This window comes from Ostrea edulis, chromosome 6 (assembly GCF_947568905.1).
Source record: "Ostrea edulis chromosome 6, xbOstEdul1.1, whole genome shotgun sequence".
Classification (NCBI taxonomy): Eukaryota; Metazoa; Mollusca; class Bivalvia; order Ostreida; family Ostreidae; genus Ostrea; species Ostrea edulis.
In genome coordinates, this window is record NC_079169.1 from 15,945,324 (window position 1) to 15,959,916 (window position 14,593).

The 14,593-nt window shown below is 36.2% G+C and overlaps 1 long non-coding RNA gene across 1 annotated transcript; it reads right to left on the reverse strand.

Annotated features, from left to right (window-relative positions):
• Positions 1-5,306: 5,306 nt before the first annotated feature.
• LOC125648138 (uncharacterized) lies at positions 5,307-7,704 on the reverse strand. The gene is made up of 4 exons (XR_007360209.2): positions 7,522-7,704; positions 7,172-7,304; positions 6,348-6,472; positions 5,307-5,408 (listed from the first exon to the last, which is right to left on the reverse strand). It is a non-coding gene; the product is annotated as an uncharacterized LOC125648138 (long non-coding RNA).
• Positions 7,705-14,593: the final 6,889 nt, after the last annotated feature.

Below are 14,593 nucleotides of genomic sequence, written 5' to 3' on the forward strand. Positions count from 1 at the left end.
GTTAAAAGTTATCGTTTTTAAATGATTATTACGTCAATATAGATATCTATTTGTATATGGGTTTTTATAAAAGTTGATTTAATTGACAAAGCAAATAGAGATAACTCTATAATTTGAGTTAAAATCAATAGAAAACGGAAAATATTTTAAAAACATCTCCCCCTCCCCAATATGTTTACAGATCAAACCACAGCGAAAATGTGCACTATGTGATCAATTGCAAATGAGGTTAACGTGTGAGAAATGAAGATTAACCTTTTTTAACTCAATAATATAAAGTAATTAGATAAATTAAATGGTTGTTTATTGATATCAATAAACATTCTAAAATATATGACTTTTAGAGCCCGCTTTCAAGGAACGTATTTTTCTACTCCCTAATCAAAAGAAGTTGAAATTAAGAGTAATTAATTAATCAACACTGGTATTAAAGATAATAATCAATTACTGATAGATTATACTTTGCATCAAAATAATATCATAAGCAAAATTGCAAAACTTTTTAAAGTATACGAGTTGAAAATATAGTCGGGAATCCAGAATTAGCGTGCGTACTTCTTTTCATTTTCATCATGGAGGCCAAAAACAACGTTTTTTCGACCAAGGAAAAATCAACCAAGTCCTCGTACCTTTTATGCAGTAGCCAAATAATTTTTTGGAAGACATTAATTTGATGAAGTCCTATAGATGTTGCCGTGGCCAAACATCATTTGGATACAACCATTCCTACGCAGGATACACATAATTCGTGTTTTTAACGCAGAGTACAACAAACCTCTACGGGAATTTACTATGGAGAGTTAAGACGTCCGTGAGGAGGGGTTAGAAAGTTTTTCTTCATACAGATAATTCATAAAAATTATATAGCCTATCTGGTGACGCACCGAATTCTGGTTTGAATGATATATAATATTCAGTCAGATCCACAGTTAGAAAATCTCTTGTTAATTGGTTTCCGTCGTCCGTTTGCAAGTGGTAGTGGATCAGACCGAATGCTAGCTGCAGAACTGTAGTTAATATATTGGGACAGATCAGAGAGCTACAGATCCACCCTTTGTAAAAACCTTCGATCTACGGCGCACAAAAATAAGAGCATGGTTTGGACGCAGGCGTAGTAGGAAAATATGTTAGGATTTTTTTTTTATATTTAATCTATGAGACGACAATGCAAGAATATAGCGATATAAGGCCTGAACCTTGCGCATGTTTTTTGTGCGCCTTAAGTTGAAGGTTTTTACAAGGGGTGGATCTGTAACTCTCTGATCCGTCCCATTATGTTTTCAGAGAGTTATAGTTCTGCAACTAACCGAATGCTATCTGTCATTCAAACTAGAATCCATTGCGTCACCTGATAGGCTATATAATTCTTATGAATTATCTGTATAAAGAAAAATACGGGCCACTTTCTATAACCCCTCCTCACGGACATCTACACTCTCCATAGTAAATTCCCGTAAGGGTTGGTTGTACTCTGTAACACAATGGTTACGAAACATTGATAATGAAAAAGTTGGTGTTGTCTTATTTGTAGATTTAAGTGAAGCTTTTGGTAACTCAAAATCATTATTACTTCACAAACTACTGTCTCTTGGATTATGTGAAAACTCATACAACTGTTTTAAATCGTTTTGACAGATAGATCACAATGTGTAATTAAGGTGGAATGGGCAGACAAATTAGATATTACAATAGGAGTACCTCAAGGATCAATACTTGGTCCTTTGGTTTTTTATTCTTTATGTAAATGACTATCCAGATGGCTTATAATACTCTACAGCCTATATGTATGCGGACGATACAACCCGAGATATCTCGGATAAAAGTATAGATGCAAGGTGAAAATAACGAACAGTGATCAATCTCATAACTCCTATAAGCAATACAAAATAGATAGTTGGGCAAACACGGACCCCTGGACACACCAGAGGTGGGATCAGGTGCCTAGAAGGAATAAGCATCCCCTGTTGACCGGTCACACCCACCGTGAGCCCTATATCCTGATCAGGTAAACGGAGTTATCCGCAGTCAAAATCAGTGTGCCAAGAACGGCTTAACAATCGGTATGAAACACATCAGACAGTATTTGACCCAATGAGAGGTTGTACTGACGAAGTAGATCGTTATAACGACCATAGAATTTGCGAAATGCTGACTTCAATCGAGACTGTTGAAATCCCTGCACCATCAACTTGTTTGTCAGTAGCTTACTTCGATTTTAAAACTGACTATACGCAGAACAAGCTCTTGCATATCGAATCAGTTGAGATATATAAACACCATATGTAGGTGATAATGGAATATTGCTACATAAATATGGGAAGTTGACGATGGAGAAACTGATATCATCCCGTTTGTCATACAGTTGAGTTGTCAATTTGCCGTTAATGTCTACTTTCAATAAAATATCTAAGTATAAAGCAGAAGTGGACGACTCTGTGGTGTACTTTATTTCGAGCTCACAGGGATATATCAAATCGACATATGAATGAAAGCTATCATTGTTAATAGACAAAACGTCATCGATATATCTAAAAGTCGAATTGAAGGCCACGGCAAGAGATTTTTCTTCTCACGTAGAAGTTTTTGAATAAATTCTGCTTCATATGAATATAAAAACAGGTCAGCTAACAAAAGAACACAGAAAACAAATCACACAGTGATCTTAAAAATACTTTGGAATGGATGGATAAAATCAAACTTACTATCAACCTCAAGAAAACATGGTGCATGATAATTGATACAGAGCAAAGATTAAGAAATTGTAGAAAATTTTCGATAAAAGTGGACAATATCGTTATTCAAAATGTATCATGTGCAAATCTACTTGGCGTTATATTGACAGATGGTACAGGGGTTTCAACAGTCTCGTTCAAAGTCAGCATTTCGCAATTCTATGGTCGTTATAACAATCTAGTTTGCCAATACAACCTATCATTGGGTCAAATGCTGTCTGGCGTGTTTCATATCGATTGTTAGGCCGTTCTTGGCACACTGATTTTGACTACGGATAACTCCCCTTACTTGATCAAGATATATGGCTCACGGTGGGTGTGACCGGTCGACAGGGGATGCTTACTCCTCTTAGGAACCTGATCCTATACTAAACGATAAAAGAAAACAATTATTTCTTCCACTCCCGGAGAAATAAATGACAAAATCCTTTGATTTCTTGAATTACTTTATTGGGAGAACTTATTTTTTTTTCCAAAAACCCCTTAAAATTTGGGTAATTTTATTAATTTCACCTATTAAAATGATAGAAAATAGTACAAATGACTTAATAGGAGAAATATTTCAAGCCCCATAAAATCTGTAAATTCCAGGAGGGCTTCGCTTTACTCCCACTGCCTCATAAAGTGGCGCCCCCCGTAACCACAATTCCTGGATCTGCCCCTGGTTTAACCCTCGATTATTTAATTTCCAGTATGTTTACGAAATTAGCAGTATATATACCAGATCAAGTCAGAGTAATTCATTATATATCCAGAGGGTAAAGACACAATAATTCAGAAGATCTTTTACAATTTACAATTATGGAATAATATGCCAGAATGTTTTAAATATTACTAAACATTGCAAAATTTTAAATCCGCAAATCATAGAATTTTTTCACCCAGGAATTAAAATGATAAGGTTTGTTTTAGTTTTCAGCTTTATGTATGCAGATAGCGTATGTTGGTAACCTATCTTGATATACAGCGTATACTAATTATGTCTCCTCCTTCCAAAAGGGGAATTGTTTAACCTGTGGTGTGAATTCTGCCGCTTCTCATACAAAGTTTGTCCGGACCATAACTTTTTTTGTCTTTTGACATTATCAATAGGCTTTTAATATTTGGTATGTAGGTATACCATGATCTAAGACAATGTGTCGCCTACCCTTTTTGTTGATCTATAACCGTAGCCTCTTATGTAAAGGTCAAATAATAGAGTTTTGGGGGGCATTTGTTTTTGTCCGGACCATACTTTTTTGTCTTTTGACATAGGCCTTTGATATTTGGTATGTGGGTATACGAGGACCATTCAAAATATAATGCAACTGGTTAAATAAAATAACACGCAGCTTGTTCATCAAATGATTTATTTCATCAATCCTTCAAACTATTCCCCACTTACTTTTACACGCGTCTCAAATCTTTTTATCCAAGACCGGAAGGCGTCAGCATACTCATTCTGTGGGATGCCCAAATCACACTGATGGACAGCACTTCCAAGGGCCGATCCAGAGTCTCAGGGTCTTCCAGTTAGCATTTTCCTTAGCTTAGGAAAGGGGAAAAGTCGCATGGACTCAGGTCCGGTAAATATGGCGGGTGTTGTAACTCTACAACTTTTTCTCTCCTCAGAAACATCTCTGTGTTTGTGTGCGGCAGCGTTGTCATGCAACAGACAAATTCCACGAAGACATGTCTTTGGGCGTCATTTACAGGAAGCTTGTTTCACTCTGTTCAATACCCTGTTCTTATAAAACAAACCATAAACAGTCCTTCCTTTAGGTGTAGGAAAGTCAATGCACCTCTAGAATCAAATAAAACACTGTTGAAAACCTTTTTGGAACTCTGACATCTCCTTGCTATTATTGGCCTTCCTCTGTCTCTTTGAAGCCACATTCTATTATCCACCTTTCTTTGAGGCTCAAAATAATAAATCCAGGTATCATTACCTGTTATGATACTAGATAGATTTCTTTTGTCATAGTTCTTAAACGATTTAAGGAGTTCTTTCGTCATTTTAACTCTTGTTTTCTTTTGTTCTTCAGCTAGCAAATGTAGTAGCTAGCTATTTCAAACAGAAAAAATTGGCTACTGTGGTGCAAGTATATCAAGCAATGGAATTTCTGATGTAAACAAAAATACAGAATATTTTATGATATCAATAAATGAATTTCTGATATCAAATATTCGATTTTCTGAAATCTGATATCAAGATATTATTTGATAGAAAACTATGATATTTTATGATATCATAAACACATATTCGTATTTCAGAAAAGGATTTCTTGATATCAATAGATTTTCTGATATCAGAATATGAATTAAATGTATCTTTATATCAACCAATGTTTATATCTCTATATATTATTGATATCAAAAATTATATTATTTCATGTCAAAATTGATTGATCAGAAAATGATTTTAGAAATTAACACGACCCTCATAAAGAAACATACTATTTGATATAAAAAAATTATAAAAATTAAATTAAATGAATATAAACAAAGATCGTTTCAGATTATGTTAATATTTTTTAATTTTTAAGAAATGCAGTTTGCGTCAAGCCTTTCCAAATATGAAATGAAAAACTATCGTTAGATCTCATCCTTTATTTCACAGAAATCACATTTTTATGACTTTGTTTAAAATCATTCGTCAGCTTTCCTGTGGTGATGATTTCCTCAAATTTGCTTGTCCTGGAAAAAAAAACCTTTTATGAATGCATGTTATTCACAATAAATCTTATGGCATCCTCTATGTATCTTATCACAGTGTCCTGAGGGGGGGGGGGGTGAAAAGAAAACGTCTAAATAATGTATGATTGGAGAAAGCCAACGAACAGAACATTAGCATATATTTAGTCTTCTAAACACATCAGAAAGATTGTTTAAAAAATCTCTGTGATGATGTAATTTGCGTCTTCAGTACAGGTGGCATTTCACTTTATATACTAGAGTGCTATTTTGAATCTTGATCTTACGATGAAGAAGATGCCTGAATCCTGATCTTACAATGAAGAAGATGTCTGCATCTTGATCTTACAATGAAGAAGATGTCTGAATCTTGATCTTACAATGAAGAAGACGACTGAATCTTGATCTTACAATGAAGAAGACGACTGAATCTTGATCTTACAGTGAAGAAGATGTTTACAATGAAGAAGATGTCTGAATCTTGATCTTACAATGAAGAAGATGTTTACAATGAAGAAGATGTCTGAATCTTGATCTTACAATGGAGAAGATGTCTGAATCTTGATCTTACAATGAAGATGTCTGAATCTTGATCTTACAATAAAGAAGACGACTGAATCTTGATCTTACAATGAAGATGTCTGAATCTTGATCTTACAATGAAGAAGACGACTGAATCTTGATCTTACAATGAAGAAGACGACTGAATCTTGATCTTACAATGAAGAAGACGACTGAATCTTGATCTTACAATGAAGAAGATGACTGAATCTTGATCTTACAATGAAGAAGACGACTGAATCTTGATCTTACAATGAAGAAGATGTTAACAATGAAGACGATGTCTGAATTTTGATCTTACAATGAAGAAGATGTTTACAATGAAGAAGATGTCTGAATCTTGATCTTACAATGGAGAAGATGTCTGAATCTTGATCTTACCTTATTTTCGAAGACCACATGGTCTTGCAAGCGATTGCATGGCGAGGGAGAGTTGTTTGTACTGCGTGTTATTGTCACATGAGGAGGGTAGGGACTGTAGACAGGACTTCCCTCTTCTGGTGATTCTGTCAATGATTAGCGTACAACTTCAGTATCATTAATTCGACACGACGCGAGTGAAGATCGTTTGCATATTTACAAATGTAAGTGCTTTATTAGGTCAGTGAAATCTCGAGCTTGTTTGCTGTTAACAATTCGACTTATAAATAATCTGAATCTTTATAGGGAAAATATCGATAAAGCTGACACAAGAACACCACTGTTCACAAAACCAATCAAGGATCCAGAGAATGGAAATCCAGGTCGCTGACAGTAGGAGTGGATAGGTCGTGCAGAGTAAATTCGGGATTACAATCCTTCATTTGCCGTTATTTGTAGCGAGTGCAACAATCACGCCCCTCATTTGATCAGTACAGACAGGAGATTACTCCAGTTTTTGCATTTTTGAAATATTCATGTTCATAGAAATGCATATATCTGGTGATCGGAACCTTACTATTCTAAATCAAATAGAAACTGCAGTTCAGTACAATTATTATAGTTTGTATGGGGAGTGAATTTTGGGGAAAGGGTTTCCTAAAGAAGAAAAAACCATGCTGATCGAAACAGGTCATTCGCTCTTGCGCGTTTACTGTTTAAGGCGAAGATGGGGTTCGAATGCGCAAAAGCGACGAAGTGAACATGCAAAATTTAAAAAATAAAAGTTGGGTGCTGCGAAAACGGAAAACAACAGAAGACAATTAACAAATACAAGTCACCCTTACCCGCATATTGTGGGCATTAGTTTCAGAAATTCGGCTTGATTTCTCCCCGCTACAGCCGCTTGTAATTCTTGTTGAAGTGGTGCCATTTCTGCCATTATTCCAAGGCAAGGCATCATGACCATAATGCTGCAAGCTGATAAAAAAAAAAAATACGATGGCGCGTTACTGTTGAGGTATGCACATGCACATGAGTAAAATAATTCGTGACTAGCAGGGAGAGGAAAAAATACTTTCGAAAAGTGGACTCTCAGAAAGACACCAAGAACATTGCTTTTGCAACTCACGAAAATTTCATTTGTTGAAAATAAGATTTCATGAAATACCATCTTATAGTACGGTGATATACAGACCTTGCGAGACGGCTCTCTCTGTAAAGGCAAACAGCAATAAGCTGACAATGATTCCTCTTCCAAACATTTTCAATGAAGTTTTGTCGTGGGTAAATTGAAATATGTCTACGGACTCTGTAGGACACCTTTATTTATATATACACGTATAGCAATGAAATGTCATCCACACAATCACCACATTAATGCATAATTTGTAGGAAAATGTCAAATAAATTTTCAGTGATTATAATAATGAAATTTACAAACTAAATTTGACCTCTTTTGGGTGTACATGCATGTTTGTGGTGTAGAGACGGAGAAGTCTGTACCTCGTTACCAAAAGCAACAAATCTAATCTCTAAATGACATGCGAAAGCCCTGTACAAAATATATCTTCATATAGTTTAAAATGGCTTTTTCTCGTGTCTTTTGATCAGTGATATTGATTTTAAAGTGTCGTGTTTGAACTATATCATTTTTAAAGATGATGATAGACACCAGCATAGCGTACTATGAATCAATCAAGTTTGGCTTATCAGTTATGAAATACAATGCAATACATTTGTATTGTTATTGCAACATGTTGGTTCAGAATGACATTAGATCTATAGAGCAGGTAATTATTTACATGAGTGGTCAACAGTGATCACGAGTCAACTTATAATGATGCAGAAGACATCCCTAAGAACGACTGAATTTACATTCGATCAATGGATACTATATATTTGGGTCCGAGTCACAGAAAATATTGCGCTGATTAAGTCTGATGTATGATTAGCAGGTACGACGTTATTACGTACGTTTGGATTACCGATATGTGTTACGTGAAAGTAATCAGATTGAAGGTTAGCTGCAGAGCTGTGGCTCTCTGGGAAAATATCAGGACATACCAGAGAGCTACAGATCCACCCCTTATAAAACCTCCGATTTACGGTGCAGAAAAAATGCTCTCGGTTGAGGCCTGATATTGTACGAACGTTGTATTCTTACATCGCCATCTCGAAAATTCAACAAACGAAATCGTCTGAAGTTGTGAATTTTCTGGTCGCATGGGCTTTAATAAAGTTTGATCACAGAAACACATACGCCTATGAGATCTTCAGATATGATAAAAGGATGTTGTGACCTACAAAATACTATCAAAGTCAAGTAACTCCAGTCACCTTCACCTCTTCCTTGAACAACAATTGACAGTCATATTCTACGCTTCATTTTAATGTCTCTCGTAGGCATGGATTTAATGGGGGGTGGGGGGGTGGGGGTGGGTGGGGGGGGGGGGGCAGTATCACTCAGAAAAGGAGTCAGTGCTTCGTCTGGGAGATTATCGTGATATTTTGTGACCTTTACTTTTTTTCTCAGCGTGTGGTTGACACTCGCTGTATAGAAATATAACTAAATGGAATTTTTGTAAAATAAAAAAAAGGGGGGGGGGATCTACGTCCAGTGGTTGAACGCCTAAATATTATCATGTAATATTACACACTTTTGTAAAGTATTGGGGAAAAGTTTCAGCTATTGAAGTAATACCGCCGGTGTAGAGGCAAATTTTGACTCCCATAGAATAATGACCGGGGGTCATTTTTCGACGTCGAAAAATGACCCTCTAGCCGTAGAAAAATTGGATAATTTTGTAGAAAGAAGACCCAGGGGTCATTATTTTGCGTGTCATACCTGAAAAATAATGACCCCCGAAGAAAAATGCCCCCCTCCCTTTCTTAGCAGATTGATTGATTTTAAAGGAGTTGATACGGGTTTTCAGGTCATTATTTACCCAGAGTTATCGTTCCTGCTGCTCCTCTTATCAAATTTATTCCATGTGTACATATTTTTTCACGGTTAATAAAATAAAAGTAAGAACTAGTTCATTAAATTAGAGGAAAACCCACTGTAGGTTCCATGACCAATTACAACTGGGAAAAAACCTGCATATTTCAGGGACGGATCCAGGGAATTTTCAAAAAGGGGTTCTACCATAAATTTGAGTTTTCAAAAGGGGAGTTCCATTAAAAATCTCAAAATGTGTTATTTTTACCTCATTAAGCAACATTTTGAAACGATAGGCAGAGGTACAACCTATAAAATCTCCACACCTCCCTCTGAATCTAAATGTACCAATGTATTTATGCTATCTATTTACATGTATAGATCTTGTGTAATCAAACACACACATAAAAAGAGCTGCGTCTAAATACAATACTTCTTGTGTCACAGAGAGGCGTGAAATCTTCTTAAAACTGATGAATTGACATACATTTTTTTGTAACTGAAGTCAATAGCTTATTTCATTTACGCATCATTATCGTTTATCAAGAATTTTGAAAAATGAGTAAGTGTTGATAGAGGTATTAGTGAGTATGCGAACGGTAACTTTGGGTAGACTATAGCATTTCACTGGATAATTTATGCCTATCAGGGGTGTAGGACAAGGGGACGGGGGCACGTGCCACCTCACTTTTGGAAGATGACTTTTTAAACACAAAATTAACATAGATTGATCAGATGAGAATACACCACGGTTAAAAAAATACTCAATCCTAATATGTAGGTTCTCAGCATTCAAAGCATTATTTCTTGCATGTACATAACCTATTCTCTCCGTATTTCATTTTTTTTTTTTTTGGCCGAGTTTCGTTTTAAACCGTCATAAAATTGTTAGTTGCAAGAAAAATGTTCTCACGGTGAAAATAGTTATATCTCATTTATATTAGAAGGGGATCCCCCCATTGCAATGTTCAAAAGTGCAGTATGTCGTACACAGTACAGGGGAGTAGGGGAAGGTAGTAGCTACTTTGTGTATATCAAATCAATTACGCACTCTGTTTGCATGTTATGGTCCTTAGTGTAGAATAAACTAATGCATGTTTACAAATGTAACTATAGAACCCCCTTCCAAGCCTGAACCCATATTCCCTTAATGGCAAGACGATTGCATGTATGATGTATCTCGATATAACTATGCATGTATTTACTCGTAATAATGAATATAACTCGTTGTGACTAGACACTTATTAGGTACGAGTCACTATTTTGTTAAAACAAGTAAATTCTTATTTTTGAAACAAAATTACATTTCCTAATATGTTTTAATCTGGTTACGTTTCATATGAATGATAGATTTACTCATAATATGACAATGTTGGAATGCCTCCCTTAGGCATTACCAGAGAAATAATCCTTAATAAAATTTACAAGGGGGTCATTATTCTACGGGGGTCATGTTTCTAAACGTGAAATGGACTGATTTTTTTAAAAAAAAGACATTTTTTCTACGGGCAAAAGGGGTCATTATTCTACGTCGAATAATGACCGGGAGTCACTTTTCGACGTTGAAAAATGACCCTCGGTCGTTATTCTACGGGAGTCAAAATTTGCCTCTACACCGGCTTTCATCTAGATACGTTCGACTGTGCATGTGTATGGAGCTGAGGGTCTGGGATCACACGGGTTCGAAAGTCTGCACTTGAACTATGCTGACGTATACGGCAGTTAGTCCTCAAAATTGGCAATGCCATACGTGATTTCCCAATTCATTATCTGAATTGTGCCTAATCTGCTATTATACACCATTCCAACATCATGATAATGTATAAATCACTTAATTAATTGAATTATGGGACGGAATGTTCATTGCAGTTCTTCGTATGGTTCCTATATTGTGTCGATTTATGTGTGGAACAAAATGGGGAGAAAGACACAATATCTGGTGAAAACATCATGTACTGTGTGTCATTAATTTTTTAGCTCACCTGTGATGAAAGCTCAAGTAAGCTTTTCTGATCACCTGTTGTCCGTCGTCTGTAAACTTTCTACATTTTCGACTTCTTCTCCAGAACCACTGGACAAAATTCAACCAAACTTGGCGAAATGCATCTTTAGGTGAAGGGCTTTCAATTTTTATCAAATGAAAGGCCATGTCCTCTTCAAAGAGGAGATAATCACAAAAATGCAAGAATAGGGTGGAGTCATTTAAAAATCCACTTCTTAAGAACCACTGGACCAGAAGAGCTGAAATTTACAAAAACAAAAAGCTTCCAGACATAGTGCAGATTTAAGTGTTACAGCCATGACTCCCGCGGGTAGGTTGGGGCCACAATAGGGATCAAAGTTTTACATGCGAATATATAGCTAAAATCGTTGAAAAATCTTCATCTCAAGAACTACTGAGCCAAGAAAGATCAAATTGACTTGAAAGCATCCTGTCATAGTGCAGATTCACGTTTGTTGAAATGATGACCCCCGAAGATAGGATGGGGCCACAATAAGGGATCAACTTTTTACATACAAATATATAGGAAAATTTTTAAAAATCTTCTCAAGAACCACTCGGCCAGGAAAGTACAAATTTACATGAAAGCTTCCTGACATAGTACTGATTCAGGTTTGTTGAAATCATGGCGCCCGGGGGTAGAATGGAGCCACAATAGGGGATCAAAGTTTCACAAATAAATGTATAGGGAAAATAATTAAAAATCGTCTTCCCAAGAACCACTGAGCCAGAAAAGTGTACGTTTACATGAAAGCTTCCTGACATTGTACAGATTCAAGAGTACCGCAAACGGTACAATATACGCTCGTCGGACAGTGAAATTCAACCTGGAAGCATATTGTGTACTCTGAATTGATACAACACACATTCTGAATAGAAAAGCCTTAAAGTGGGTTATGGTGCACCAATCCATCTGACATGTGAACTGATTATGTATTTCTCCGAGAGGGAGGTTGTGACTAAATTTCAGAGCAATATATGTGACCATAACAAAAAAATCAGGAAAACTGATTGACTTACTTTTACCCATAAAGGACTATCTATAGGTCATAGTGCGCCAATCTAGCTGAAATGCTAACTGCACTTGTCTTCCTCCGAGCGGAAGCCTTTGATTAAATATCAGGGCAATATCTATATCTATAATGAAAAAAGCCGAGAAAACTGTTTGACCTATTTTTAGCTCAATAGTAGGTCAAGGATGGACCAATCCAGCTGAAATGCAAACTGAATTTGTAATTCTCCAAGAGGAAGTCTGTGACTAAATTTCAGGACAATATATGTATCTATAATGAAAAAAGCCCGGAAAACTGTTTGACCTACTTTTAGTCTTAATGTAGATCACGAACGGACGGACCAATCCAGTTGAAATGAAAAAGGAACTTGTATTCTCCTGAAAGAAAGCTTATGTGTAAATTTCAAGACAATATCTGTATTTGTAACGAAAAAAATCTGGAAAACTGTTTGACCTACTTATAGCCCTAAAGTAGGTCAAAGATGGACCATTCCAACAGAAATGCAAACTCACTCTTACAATTTTTGAAGAAAAAATTGTGACCAAATTTCAAAGTTCTACATGCATCCGTTACTGAAAAAAGTCCGGAAATCATGACCCCGGACGGACGGACAGACAGACGCACGGACAGCGCCATAACATAACATAATATCATGGCCCCCGGTGGAGGGTTGGATCACAATAGGAGATCAAAGTTTTACATACAAATATATAGAGAAAATCTTTAAAAATCTTAAGAACCATTAGGCCAGAGAAGTTGATATTTACATGAAAGCTTCCTGACACAGTGCAGATTCAAGTTTATGAGTTAGGTCCACAAAAGGGATCAAAGTTTTACATGTGAATATACATATATAGGGGAAATCTTCAATCTGGACCAAGGTGACTCAGGTGAGCGATGTGGCCCAGACCCCTGGGCACACCAGAGGTGGTATCAGGTCCTAGGAGGAGTAAGCATCCCCTGTTGACCGGTCACAACCGCCGTGAACCTTATATCTTGATCAGGTAAACGGAGTTATCCGTAGTCAAAATCAGTGTGCCAAGAACTGTATAACAATCGGTATAAAACACGTTAGACAGCATTTGACCCCAAAGATAGGTTGTTTTGGCAAATTAGATCGTTATAACGACCATATAATTTGCGAAATGCTGACTTTAAACAAGACTGTTTAAACCCCTGCAGCATGAAGTTGATTGTCAGTAGCCTGTCTCGATTTAAACACTGACCATTCTCAGAATAAGAATTAGTTGAGAGATATACACACCATATGTAGGTGATAATGGAATATTGCTACATAAATATGGGAAGTTGACGATGGAGAAGCTGAAATCATCCCGTTGGTCATAAAGTCGAGTTGTTAGTTTGCCGTTAATATCTACTTCCAATAAAATATCTAAGTATGAAGCAGAAGTGGACGACTCTGTGGTGTACTTTATTTCAAGTTCACAGGGATATATCGAATCAACTTATGAATGAAAATTATTATTGTTAAGAGATAAAACGTCGTTGTCTCGTTGATATATCTAAATGTCGAATTGAAGGCCACAGCAAGAGATTCTGTCTTCTCTCACGTAGAGGTTTTTGAATAAATTCTGCTTCATAGGAATATAAAAACAGGTCAGCTAACAAAAGAGCACAATTCGTGCCCATGGGAATTCCAACAGACTGTTGGAAGACCTGATCACCAACGACCACAAAGATATTTTAAATGAGGAACTCCAGCGTATTTTTATTTCAACTGCAGAGTACTTGTGCATGGAGTTAGAGTGGTGTTTAACAAAGTAATTTTTTGAATGACTGATCACTAGATAGGAATATTTCCGTTTTCCATTTTTATCGAAGAATCAACTGTCTATGATGTCAAATAGTCTACTCTTTAATTCATCGTGAGGAATGGTCGTGTGAAGTGTTGAAAAGTCATACGTTTTGATGTTGTTGATTTGAGAAAAGTTTTGCGATTTAAAGTTTACTAAAAGTTCGTCAAAATTTTTTAAAATCCACACTTGATTTACACCACTTCTGGCATATGTAGTTTCTCCTTTACAGCTGTTAATATTTTCGTGAGGAGCAAAGATAGGAGCTTGGTAGAGCACTTACTGGATCCAGCAATGTATCTTTGTAAGGGTTATTATGTAGTTTAGGAATCCAGTATAGGTACGGTAACTCATATTCATCCGACCTATTGACTGGAATATTAACTGTGTCTAAAACTGAAGCATGATTTGGAGAATTTCATCTTTCGAAAGGACAGTTGAAGTATAAGTACGATTACCAAAAGTGGAATTAATGCCAAGTTCGTTTAAAATACAGTTGT